Source organism: Poromitra crassiceps, assembly GCF_964638095.1.
Source record: "Poromitra crassiceps genome assembly, chromosome: 28".
NCBI lineage: Eukaryota > Metazoa > Chordata > Actinopteri > Beryciformes > Melamphaidae > Poromitra > Poromitra crassiceps.
Window position 1 is genome coordinate 12,712,577 of NC_139651.1, and position 12,239 is coordinate 12,724,815.

A 12,239-nucleotide genomic window follows, 5' to 3' on the forward strand; every position below is an offset into this window, starting at 1 on the left:
TTTTTTAGACTTCAACTAAGTGCTGTGTAATAAATAAATAAATAAATAAATAAATAAATAAATACATAATCAAAAATACATAAATACATAAATACAATGTGTGTGTGTGTGTGTGTGTGTGTGTGTGTGTGTGTGTGTGTGTGTAAAAAATACCACACTTGCACAATAATTTACAAAAATCTGAGTAAAATAGAGGAAATTCGTTTTTTTTTTTTTTTTTTTAACAAAAAGTGAGAAGGTGTGGTTACAGCAGTGCAGGGCCAGCTGAGCATGAGACCCTGCATGGGGAAAGCCAGCCATTTATTCTAAACCAGGAGTCTTGTGCAAAAGAAATGAGCTGTGTGTGAAGAGGAAATGAGCTGTGCATGTGCAACACTGAAACATATCACCTTGCTTAACACCTACACTGTGGTGTTTTTGAGAGCGCCATAGTCAGTAAATGAACTTCCTCTTTATGAGAAAGCTCAGTTTCTCTCACCAAAATGAGCACCTTTGCCCCAGCAACAGAGCAGCTGGCTGCATCCACACAGGCCTAAAATAATAACAGCTGTCTGATACCATTATAACAAGACTATGGATTATTATGAAGAGCAATAGATCATTATCTATTGTTAAACTTCAGCATTGTTTCATTTATAAGAGGAATGACTGTTTCGATCATAGTTTCACTCTTATCTCTACCTGCAATACAGATCGTTAAAATCATAACAATTAAAAATATTATTAGATTTGGGTCTGTGAGACAAAATATCATGAGATGGAGGTCTGTGGCCCTAATATGGCCTCAATGAAGGGGCCTTGATATGAAAAGGGGCGAGAAACTCTGATCTAGAAAATACATTTGTGTCAGTCTGTTTGAACACTTATGAGATCATTTTTTTACATCTCAATAAACGAGAGATTGGTGCAGAGCAACATGCATCACAAATGCATTTGAAATATTATGTACCGACTCTCATTATGCAGAGAATGTACAGAAATGCAGACCTGAAACTGTGCGTGCTGATGCATAGATGAGTCAAAGATAACTAGGTTTCAGTCATCAAAAGTCTAGTCTAGTGTTGTTGTTTGTTTACACACTGTCTCCCGTAAGCGCACAAGGAAGCAGCTCACTGTGTTCCTGTGACCATCCAAACAAGAGGAGCGAGGACTTTTCAAATGCAATGTGTGCTGGGAAATCATCGAATAAGCTGCCAACGTTTCTTACTCACCCGTGGCACGATCAGGGCAGTGAGGGCATGGTGTGATTTCTCATGTTCAGAGCACCAAGGCTCAAGGTGCTCTGTAGCTGCACCCTGGGGTGCACCACCTGGAGAGGGTGTGATCTGTAGGAAATTGATTTGAGGTTATTCAGTATTTTTCCACAGGAAGACTAAAGGTAGCAAAAGTCAAACGACAGAGAGAGAGAGAGAGAGAGAGAGAGAGAGAGAGAGAGAGCCTGTTTCTGACCATCCTTTGCTCTGCACACACAAATGCAATATAATTTGTTTGAGAGAAGACAGCATTTTCAATATCTTTGCATATAAGACCATGCAAAACGACAGTGGTGAAGAGACAAGCTACAGCAAGAACAACTTCAACAACTCCAAGTCCTTTAGATGCTGCACAGCATTTTCTTTGAAATTTCAATGATTTTAGTCAGAGGTTGGATCATGTCTGCAATTTCTACAAACCTAATTTGGGATTCACAATTTACTAAGTGTACTTGGTTTTTGTTGTTGATTTCCATTTCCAAAGTGCATTCGTGTCAGATTTGGGTCTGACAGACAAAATATCATCATCTGTGATGGGTGGAATATGTTTTTTATTTGATTTAACCAGATAAAAAAGCATTGAGATATGAATCTCATTTACAATGCTGACCTGGCCAAGAAGGCAGCAAAACTCACGTGTCAGGGCATGAGAAAGACAATACAACATGGAGCACAATTGACAAAAATTAAAAGTATCGTACCAAAAAAAGCACATATCCAAGGACATAGCATTCTAAATGACACATTTCAACAAGAGCAGCTAATGGTGGTGATTTCTTCTGGAATCTTATGTTTGAAATTAGCCCAGGACTTAAGAGAATCTAGGGAAGTGGAACTTGCAGGTCGTTCCAGAAGGGCCAAAATAAGAGAGACTCATTTGTCCAGCCTCAGTCCTCACACATGGCACCTCAAAACCACATGGCACCTCAAAACCAAGCCAAGTGCTGCATCTGAGGCTTTCTCTTTAAGACAGGCCTAATCAGCTGGCTGCCCGGGGGCCAAATCCAGCTGGCCAATCAAATCTCACCGGCCCCTGGACCAGTTCTGGGGGGGTTGAGGGAATCTTCTCTCTCTCTCTATCTGTCTCTCTGCCCCCTCTCTCCTGTCTCACACAGACTCTGTCTGTCTCACCTCTCTCTCTCTCTCTCTCTCTCTCTCTCTCTCTCTCTCTCTGTCTCACCTCTCTCTCTCCCCTCTCTCTCTATCTGTCTCTCTGCCCCACCTCTCTCCTGTCTCTCTCTCTATGACGCAGATAACAATCGTCCTGTTTCCGTTTTTCATCTGTGGATTGATTTTCAGATCAGAATCAGAATCAGAATCAGAAAGACTTTAATGATCCCAGGGGGGAAATTGGGACAAGTTGCAGTAGCTCGCTCACAGAACACACATAGCATAAAATAAACAGTAGTAAATGCAATATTAAGCAAAATAAGCAGAATAGGAACACAACATAGCATAGAATAACAGTAGTAAATGCGATAGAAGCAAAAATAAGTAGAATATGTCTAAGTAAGCAAAATAGCTAGAGTAAGTATACATTCCGTGCCAATTGATGTGTAAGAATTTTTCTACTTCTGTTTCTGAGAAGAAAATAGAATTACAAAAAAATCAAAACATGGACCATGAGGCTATGATTAGGCTACTTTTGCAATGTAGTCAAATCAAACATTTTAAGATGTGGTGGCGCTGATGATAATAATAGCTCGGGGAAATGTCTGATCCCCGGGTCTTTAGCTTTCTGACAGTGTGGCCCCCTGAACAATATAGTTGAATAGCCCTGCTTTAGGACATTGATTTGAGGTTATTCAGTATTTTCTCCAGAAACACTACAAGTAGCAAAAGTCAGACTATGATAACTAGAGAGAGAGAGAGAGAGAGAGAGAGAGAGAGAGAGGGAGAGAGAGAGAGAGAGAGAGAGAGAGGGAGAGAGAGAGAGAGAGAGAGAGAGAGAGAGGGAGAGAGAGAGAGAGAGAGAGAGAGGCTGTTTCTGACCATCCTTTCCAAGCACGCACGCACAAAAGCAATATAATTTGTTTGAGACAATGTGGAAGGGAAATGGGAAGACAGCATTTTCAATATCTTTGCATAAAAGACCATGCAAAACAACACAGAGAATACAACTGGATAACTAGTACTGTAGATCACAGCATGGTGAAGACAAGCTACAGCAAGAACGTCAACCGCTCAGTCCTTTAGGTGAGATTGTTGTATTGTCATTTTCTTTTATATTTTAATGATTTTAGACAGAGGTTGGTTGTCTGCAATTTATAAAAACATAATTTGGGATTTCCTTTTAATCACTCAGATACTTCACAATTTACTAAGTGTACGTGGTTTTTGCAGATAATGAACAGGCAACAAACATAAACATGACATAACATAGCAACAATTCATTTTAACTAGGCATCAGTTTGTAATTGTTATAATCATATACATAGGCATTGGTTTAAGTAGATAAATAAAACGTAATATATAGAAGCTGCTAAGACTTTTCTTATGCATTGTTGCCATTTTAAATGCCATAGAACTTAAAAAAGTAAAAAATGTACATGTAATCCATGACTCCCAAAGATTCCCAAAGATTTCCAAAGTGCTTTAGTGTCAATTTGACATACAAAATATTTGTTTGATTCCTGATAGGGTAGGTTCTGGTGCTAAAATAAGTCAAACAAAATTCATAATCTTTGGCAATCGTGCAATCAACTCTAGCAAGAAACTCATGATAAACGAAGTAGAAATTGAAAGAGTATTTGAAATCAAATTTCTGGGAGTTATAATAGATAATAAACTGTGCTGGAAACTACACATAAATTATATAAAAGCTAAACTATCAAAATCAATTGCAATATTATACAAAGTCAAAGATATGCTAAATCAAAATTCATTATTCACACTTTACTGTTCCTTTATACTCCCATACATCACCTACTGTGTGGAAGTGTGGGGAAATACATATACAACCAACACTACTCCAATCTTCATCCTTCAAAAGAGAGCCATAAGAATTATAAACAAAACCACTTATAGAGAACCGACAAATCCATACTTCATCAAACTAAAAACACTAAAATGTAAAGACCTGGTTGCCTACAGAACGGTACAAATCATGTACAGAGCCAAAAACCAATTACTTCCTAACAGTATCCAAAAGCTGTTTCAAATGAGAGAAAGTCATCATGACTTAAGAGGAACCTGTTCAAAAAACTAGTCACTCAGGACAAATACAAAAAATCACTGTGTCAGCGTTAAAGGAGTTAATCTGTGGAACAACTGTAGTGAGGAATTGATGTTATGTAGATCACTTAATCAATTCAAACGGAGGTTTAAAGACTTGATATTAAATAGATACAGAATGGATTCTATAACGTAACTATGTACGATTCAATTGTGAATGTTTGTAAATGTGTATGTGGGAGTGTGTGTGAGGGTGGGGGGGGGGTATCTGTGTGTGTGTGTGTGTGTGTGTGTGTGTGTGTGTGTGTGTGTGGGAGCGTATAAACACGCAAGTGTTTTAATATGTGTACATGGTATGCTACAAATGTACTAGACACAACTCTATAGTATGTGTGATATTAATATGGATATAATGTGAGTATACACATCTCTTATATATTAATACAGTAGTATAACATGTTATTACAGTATAATACTGTCATATAAAGCCTATAGATATAAAACAGGGGGTAGGACTTGATAAGTATTAACTTCTTCCTACTCCTTTTCGGGCATGATAAACAAATGTAAATTGATTGTGAATTTGCTGTCTATTGTATGCTGTGAATTCCAATTGACTATGATTGTTTGCCTATATTTCTTTTATTTTTTATCTTTGTTTTGTTTTTGTTTTCACCATGTTCGAAATAAAATCTAATCTAATCTCATCTAAAATGTTTTCATTTTATTTATTTTTTGAATCCGGCAGGAGTGCTCCGTAAATTATTATGATTATCAATGTGTGAAGTAGCCATAACCATCGCATTTATGGAAATCACTTCCACAGGTATGAAGGGGAGAACGATTCTTATAACGCTACTTTCAGGTAAGTGTGTGCGTGTGTGTGTGTGTGTGTGTGTGTGTGTGTGTGTGTGTGTGTGTGTGTGTGTGTGTGTGTGTGTGGCAGAACTGATTAATTCTGTTCCAACTAGGGCTGGGTTATAATTCAATAGTGTTATCATATCGTGATGAAGATATTTTTCATATTGTGACACAAATTTCTGCTGTCTAAATTTGATGATAACAAGCAAATTTTATTTAAGACTCTCATAAAATGAACTATGGTAGGATTGTTATTTGAATATCTCCATTTTGTTTGACATCACTCGAGTTGTAACATTACCATTCAGGTCAATTAGATGACCATTAATTTAATATTTTGCATACATGAACCATATCGTGATATTGATACCGTGAAAAATCTTTATGATTATCGTGATTTCAACCATATCGCCCAGCCCTAGTTCCAACCCCTTTGCTTCTTCCCACCACACAGTGCTGGACACCTTCTTCCACTGCCTTGGTCACAAGTACCATCTCATCCAAACAAAGAAGAATTGGAGAGACGCCCAGAGCTACTGCAGAACAAGCTACACTGACCTGGCCACTGTGGACAACATGGAGGACATGACGGCACTAGCTCACCTGTTAGAGGGCTTCACTGGACCAGCCTGGATAGGGCTGTACGACGACATGACAAACTGGAAGTGGTCTCTCCCAGATCAAAGTTACTATAATGCAGGAGAGTTTAGCAACTGGTATAGCAAACGGCCTAATAATTACAAATCTAAACAACACTGTGTACTTATGTATACCTCTGGCGAGTGGAATGACATAGTCTGCGCAGAAAATAATTACTTTATATGTTACAATAACAGGAGCATCAATGGTAAGTAGGTCATTTAATAAGCAATGGTTCTTATTTGACTCCTGAACAAGAATACTTGTTGTTTTTAATTATTCATGTAATATTGCAGGTAAGCTGCCGGCCTCTGGGAAATATATTAAACCAGGAGAGAAAAAGAACTGGGCTGGTGCTCAGAGGTACTGCAGGGAGCACTACACAGACCTGGCCAGTGTGAGAAACCAGGCTGAAAACCAGGAGATACAGAAACAAGTCCTGCCTGGACGGGCCTGGATCGGCCTGTACAGAGAGCCATGGAGCCTCTGGTCTGATGGAAGTAACTCCTCATTTAAGTACTGGAAGGACTCTCAGCCCGACAACGGTTATGATGCTTGTGCTACTGTCAGAGGAGGGCAACCATGGCATGGCAAGTGGGAAGATTGGTCCTGCATGGAACAATACCAGTTTGTGTGCTACTACGGTGAGTTGTTTTAAAACTGAGTTCACTGCATGTCCTATAAGTGCTGTTAAAAACACAATGTGGCTACTGCGTGTCCTATAAGTGCTGTTAAAAACACAATGTGGCTACTGCGTGTCAGAATGTGGCTACTGAGTGTCCTATAAGTGCTGTTAAAAACACAATGTGGCTACTGCGTGTCAGAATGTGGCTACTGCGTGTCCTATAAGTGCTGTTAAAAACACAATGTGGCTACTGCGTGTCAGAATGTGGCTACTGAGTGTCCTATAAGTGCTGTTAAAAACACAATGTGGCTACTGCGTATCAGAATGTGGCTACTGCATGTCCTATAAGTGCTGTTAAAAAGTGACCACATTGTGTCTTTTCCTGGTCAAACAGAAGTGAAGAAGAGGCAAGTGTTCAAGATTCAGCTGACCTCCCCTCTGGACCCAAATGACTCAGCTGAGGCACTTCTACAACAGGTTGGTAACCCACAAATGGCTCTCTGCGTTTGATTGATTTAATTGAATCAAAACAGAACATTTGTGGTTGCTACACTGTACATTATAGTGTGTTTTGTTACACTGTACATATTATCATGTGTTTTTGTTACACTGTACATATTATGTGTTTTTGTTACACTGTACATATTATCATGTGTTTTTGTTACACTGTACATATGTGTTTTTGTTACACTGCACATATTATGTGTTTTTGTTACACTGTACATATTATGTTTTTGTTACACTGTACATATGTGTTTTTGTTACACTGCACATATTATGTGTTTTTGTTACACTGTACATATTATGTTTTTGTTACACTGTACATATGTGTTTTTGTTACACTGTACATATTATGTGTTTCTGTTACACTGTACATATTATGTTTTTGTTACACTGCACATATTATGTGTTTTTGTTACACTGTACATATGTGTTTTTGTTACACTGTACATATTATGTGTTTTTGTTCCACTGTACATTATCATGGGTTTTTGTTACACTGTACATTATCATGTTTTTGTTACACTGTACATTGTTGCACATTATCATGTTTTTGTTACACTGTACATTGTTGCACATTATCATGTTTTTTTTACACTGTACATTGTTGCACATTATCATGTTTTTTTTACACTGTACATTGTTGCACATTATCATGTTTTTTTTACACTGTACATTGTTGCACATTATCATGTTTTTGTTACACTGTACATTGTTGCACATTATCATGTTTTTGTTACACTGTACATTATCGTGTGTTTTTGCTGCTCAGGTGGAGAGGAAGCTGAGAGAGAGCGGGGTGAACACAGACATCAAACTGAGCTGGAGAATGACACATGATGGAAAGGTGTTCCTCAAACAAGAAGAGAGCGAGAAGAATGACGTTTGATATGGAAGAAATATGACAATTTTGTCTGTTGTCACCTTATAGGCACAGTCCTAGATCTTTGGCGTTGTTCACTGATTCACTCATATACTAGTCAATATTGTTGTAGTCAATAATAGCTAGTTTGGATTTTTTGGTGCATCTTACATAAGTTGCACAGTATAAATATGTCTTCATTTTTAACAGTCTGCTAACCACATTATCATTTATTATGGTGCAGGAGGCATGTGTGGTGTGAATACAATGCAATCAGATTGTGTTTTTATCACTTGAAAGTACAGGTGTAAACACCCCCAAAACGCATTGAAGAAGGATTGCAATCTGATCGGCCAAACCACCTCCGGAGGTGGTCAGGGATGCATTGTGCACAAGTGTAAATGCAATGTGTCCTCTCAATCTGGATACAGCAACTGTATGCGGATTGAGAGGACACCCATTTCCCAGAAAAAACTAAAAACCAAAACATAAAACTGCAACAGAATGTGTGTCTAAAAGGTTTTAATGTCCACAAAATATCGGTTCATTCATATAAAATCTAAACATTTTAAAGGAGTTTTTGAAGTGTTTTGACTTGTGTCCTGAAATGGTGGGAAGGAGAGGAGCTAGACATTATACCAGTCATGCACTCATCCATAGTTTTTAAAATGTAGCAAACTTACAATATTATCTGCTAAATTCTCAATGAGAAATGTCGGAGGCTATTTTGAGACATTTCACAAGTTTTGATCAGGTAGATTAGATATAACCGGTGTGATTTGATTTTTCTTTTCTTTGTTTCTTTATTTTAAAAGTGTCAAAGTTTGCTTGGTCCTGTGGTTGTTGAGCAAGTTTCACCGCCCTTTGAAGTTGCCTGGGCCTCAGTTGGAATAAAGAATGTTCTAATACATGTTCTTAATAATTGTGTTGGAGATAACGTTTATTGAATGTATGTATGTAATGTTTTATTGGCCAAGCATGGACACATAGGAATTTGACTGCGGTTTGCTATGCTCTCAAAGTGCTCACATACAGAAAAAAAGAAAGATATGGACAAGTTAAAACAGACAAGGCAAAACGGTACATTTAGACATTAGCAAAAATGTACAGTAACGACTATATACAATAAGTGTAGTGTAAAGTGTCGATTTTAAATGGTATATATGAAAGAATGTACATGTACAGTAAGGGTGCTTTCACACTGGAGGTGCTGGGCGCTGTGTTTATTTGTTGAATCCACCGACTGTCTACTCACTTTTTACCGTAAGCGCACAAGGAAGCAGCTCCCTCTGCTCCTGTGACGATCCAAACAAGAGGAGCGAGGGCTTTTCAAATGCAATGTGTGCTGGGAAATCATCTTCTCATAAGCTGCCAATGTTTCTTACTCACCCGTGACACGATCAGGGCAGTGAGGGCATGGTGTCATTTCTAATGTTCAGCACAGAAGCACCAGAGCACCATGACAGAAGGTGCTCTGTAGCTGCAGGGTGCAGCTGCAGCTGCAGAGCTACAGAAGGTGCTCTGCAGCTGCACCCTGGGGTGCTGAGCTTACCGTGGCACCAACTGGAGAGGGTTTATATCTTTAGGACATTGATTTGAGCTTATTCAATATTTTCTCCAGGATAACTAAATGTAGCAAAAGTCAAACTAGGATATTAGAGAGAGAGAGAGGGAGAGAGAGAGAGAGAGAGAGGGAGAGAGAGAGAGAGAGAGAGAGAGAGAGAGAGAGAGAGAGAGAGAGAGAGAGCCTGTTTCTGACCGTCCTTTGTTCTGCAAGCATGCACAAATGCAATATGGAATGTGGAAGGGAAATGGGAAGACCGCATTTTCAATATCTTTGCATATAAGACCATGCAAAACAACACAGAGAATACAACTGGATAACTAGTACTGTAGATCACAGCGTGGTGAAGACAAGCTACACCAAGAACTTCAACCGCTCAGTCCTTTAGGTGAGATTGTTGTATTGTCGTTTTCTTTTATATTTCAATGATGTTAGAGAGAGGTTGGTTGTCTGCAATTGATAAAAACCTAATTTGGGATTTCCTTTTAATCACTCAGATACTTCACAATTTACTAAGTGTACGTGGTTTTTGCAGATAATGAACAGGCAACAAACATAAACATGACATAACATAGCAACAATTCATTTTAACTAGGCATCAGTTTGTTATTGTTCTGATCATATACATAGGCATTGGTTTAAGCAGATGAATGAAAAGTAATATGTAGAAGCTGCTAAGACTTTGCGTACTATGCATTGTTGCCGTTTTAAAAGCCATACAACTTTATGGGGTCTCGACCGAGTTTCATGATATGGAGACCCTGTCACGTTACCCCACATCGCAATAGCAATCAGCTCTTAACATGACGTCTGTTATGACGTGTGTCTCTTGACTCATCAACCCATCCTCAACAGCCAATCAGCCCCTGTCAATATGACGTCCGTTATGACGTCACTGCTGAGCCTATGACGTGGCAGTATATATAGCATCAGCGCGTCATCATCCTCTCCCTGATCGTCACCTCAGTGGCTGGCTGTACCTGGGCTGATCGTCTTCTCTGGAGCTGTGTTTAAGCCCAGCCACCTCCGCAGTCCACCACCAACGTCTTGACTCCTGAAGAATTTCCTACGGGTGGGATTCTCTATTCTAGTGTGAGCAGATGCCCTCCTCTCTCACCACAAGAAGAGGGTCATCTTACCACGGAGTCATTACGCCAAAATTAGTCACCATGCTATTTGTGAATAAAGCTTGCTTGTCAAATTTTACCCACTGGTCTCCCATGATTGAAATGTTACACATTTTCCATTTTCGCACTGGAATAAAACATTTATATGTAATCGATGATTACTGTCCCAGTCCCAAAGATCCCCAAAGATTTCCAAAGTGCTTTATTGTTAATTTGACATAAAAATGATTTGTTTGATTCCTGATAGCGCAGGTTCTGGTGCTAAAATGTTTTAATTTGATTTATTTTTTGAATCCGGCAGCTGTGCTCCAAAAATTATTATGATTATCAACGTGTGAAGTAGCCATAACCATCGCACTTCACTTCCACAGGTATGAAGGGGAGAACGATTCTTATAACGCTACTTTCAGGTAAGTGTGTGTGTGTGTGTGTGTGTGTGTGTGTGTGTGTGTTTTATTATAATCTAATATTAGATGCAAACACAATAAAACAAACACATTATTTCAAATTCCAAGGGAATCCTCCCTAGTGTACACCACCTCTGCAAGTAACTGATCTCTCTTGAGCTGACGTGAATGCAGGTCAGAACTGATTCATTCTGTTCCAACTAGGGCTGGGTGATAATTCAATATCGTCTTTCAGTGGAATCATATCGTGATGATATGAAGATATTTTCATATTGTGACACAAATTTCTGCTGTCTAAATTGATGATGACAAGCACATTTTACTTAAAACTATCATAAAATGAACTATGGTAGGAATGTTATTTGAATATCTCTGTTTTGTTTGACATCACTACCATTCGGTTCAATGAGATGACCATTCATTTAATATTTTGCATACATGAACCATATCGTGACATTGATACCGTGACAAATCCTTATGATTATCGTGATTTCAACCATATCGCCCAGCCCTAGTTCCAACCCCTTTGCTTCTTCCCACCACACAGTGCTGGACACCTTCTTCCACTGCCTTGGTCACAAGTACCATCTCATCCAAACAAAGAGGAATTGGAGAGACGCCCAGAGCTACTGCAGAACAAGCTACACTGACCTGGCCACTGTGGACAACATGGAGGACATGACGGCACTAGCTCACCTGTTAGAGGGCTTCACTGGACCAGCCTGGATAGGGCTGTACGACGACATGACAAACTGGAAGTGGTCTCTCTCAGATCAAAGTTACTATAATGCAGGAGAGTTTAGCAACTGGTATAGCAAACAGCCTAATAATTACGAATCTAAACAATCCTGTGTACGTATGGGTTACAGTGGAACATGGATGGAATGATCAATCCTGCACAGACGATAATCACTTCATATGTTACAATAACAGGAGCATCGCTGGTAAGTATGTAATAAGGAATGGTTCTCATTTCACTCCTGAACAAGAATACTTGTTTTTAATAATTTGTGTAATATTCCAGGTATGATGTCCTCGGTCTCTGGGAAATATATTAAACCAGGAGAGAAAAAGACCTGGGCTGATGCTCAGAGGTACTGCAAGGAGCACTACACAGACCTGGCCAGTGTGAGAAACCAGGCTGAAAACCAGGAGATACAAAAAGAACGAGGGAGCAGTTCTGCCTGGATCGGCCTGTACAGAGAGCCATGGAGCCTCTGGTCTGA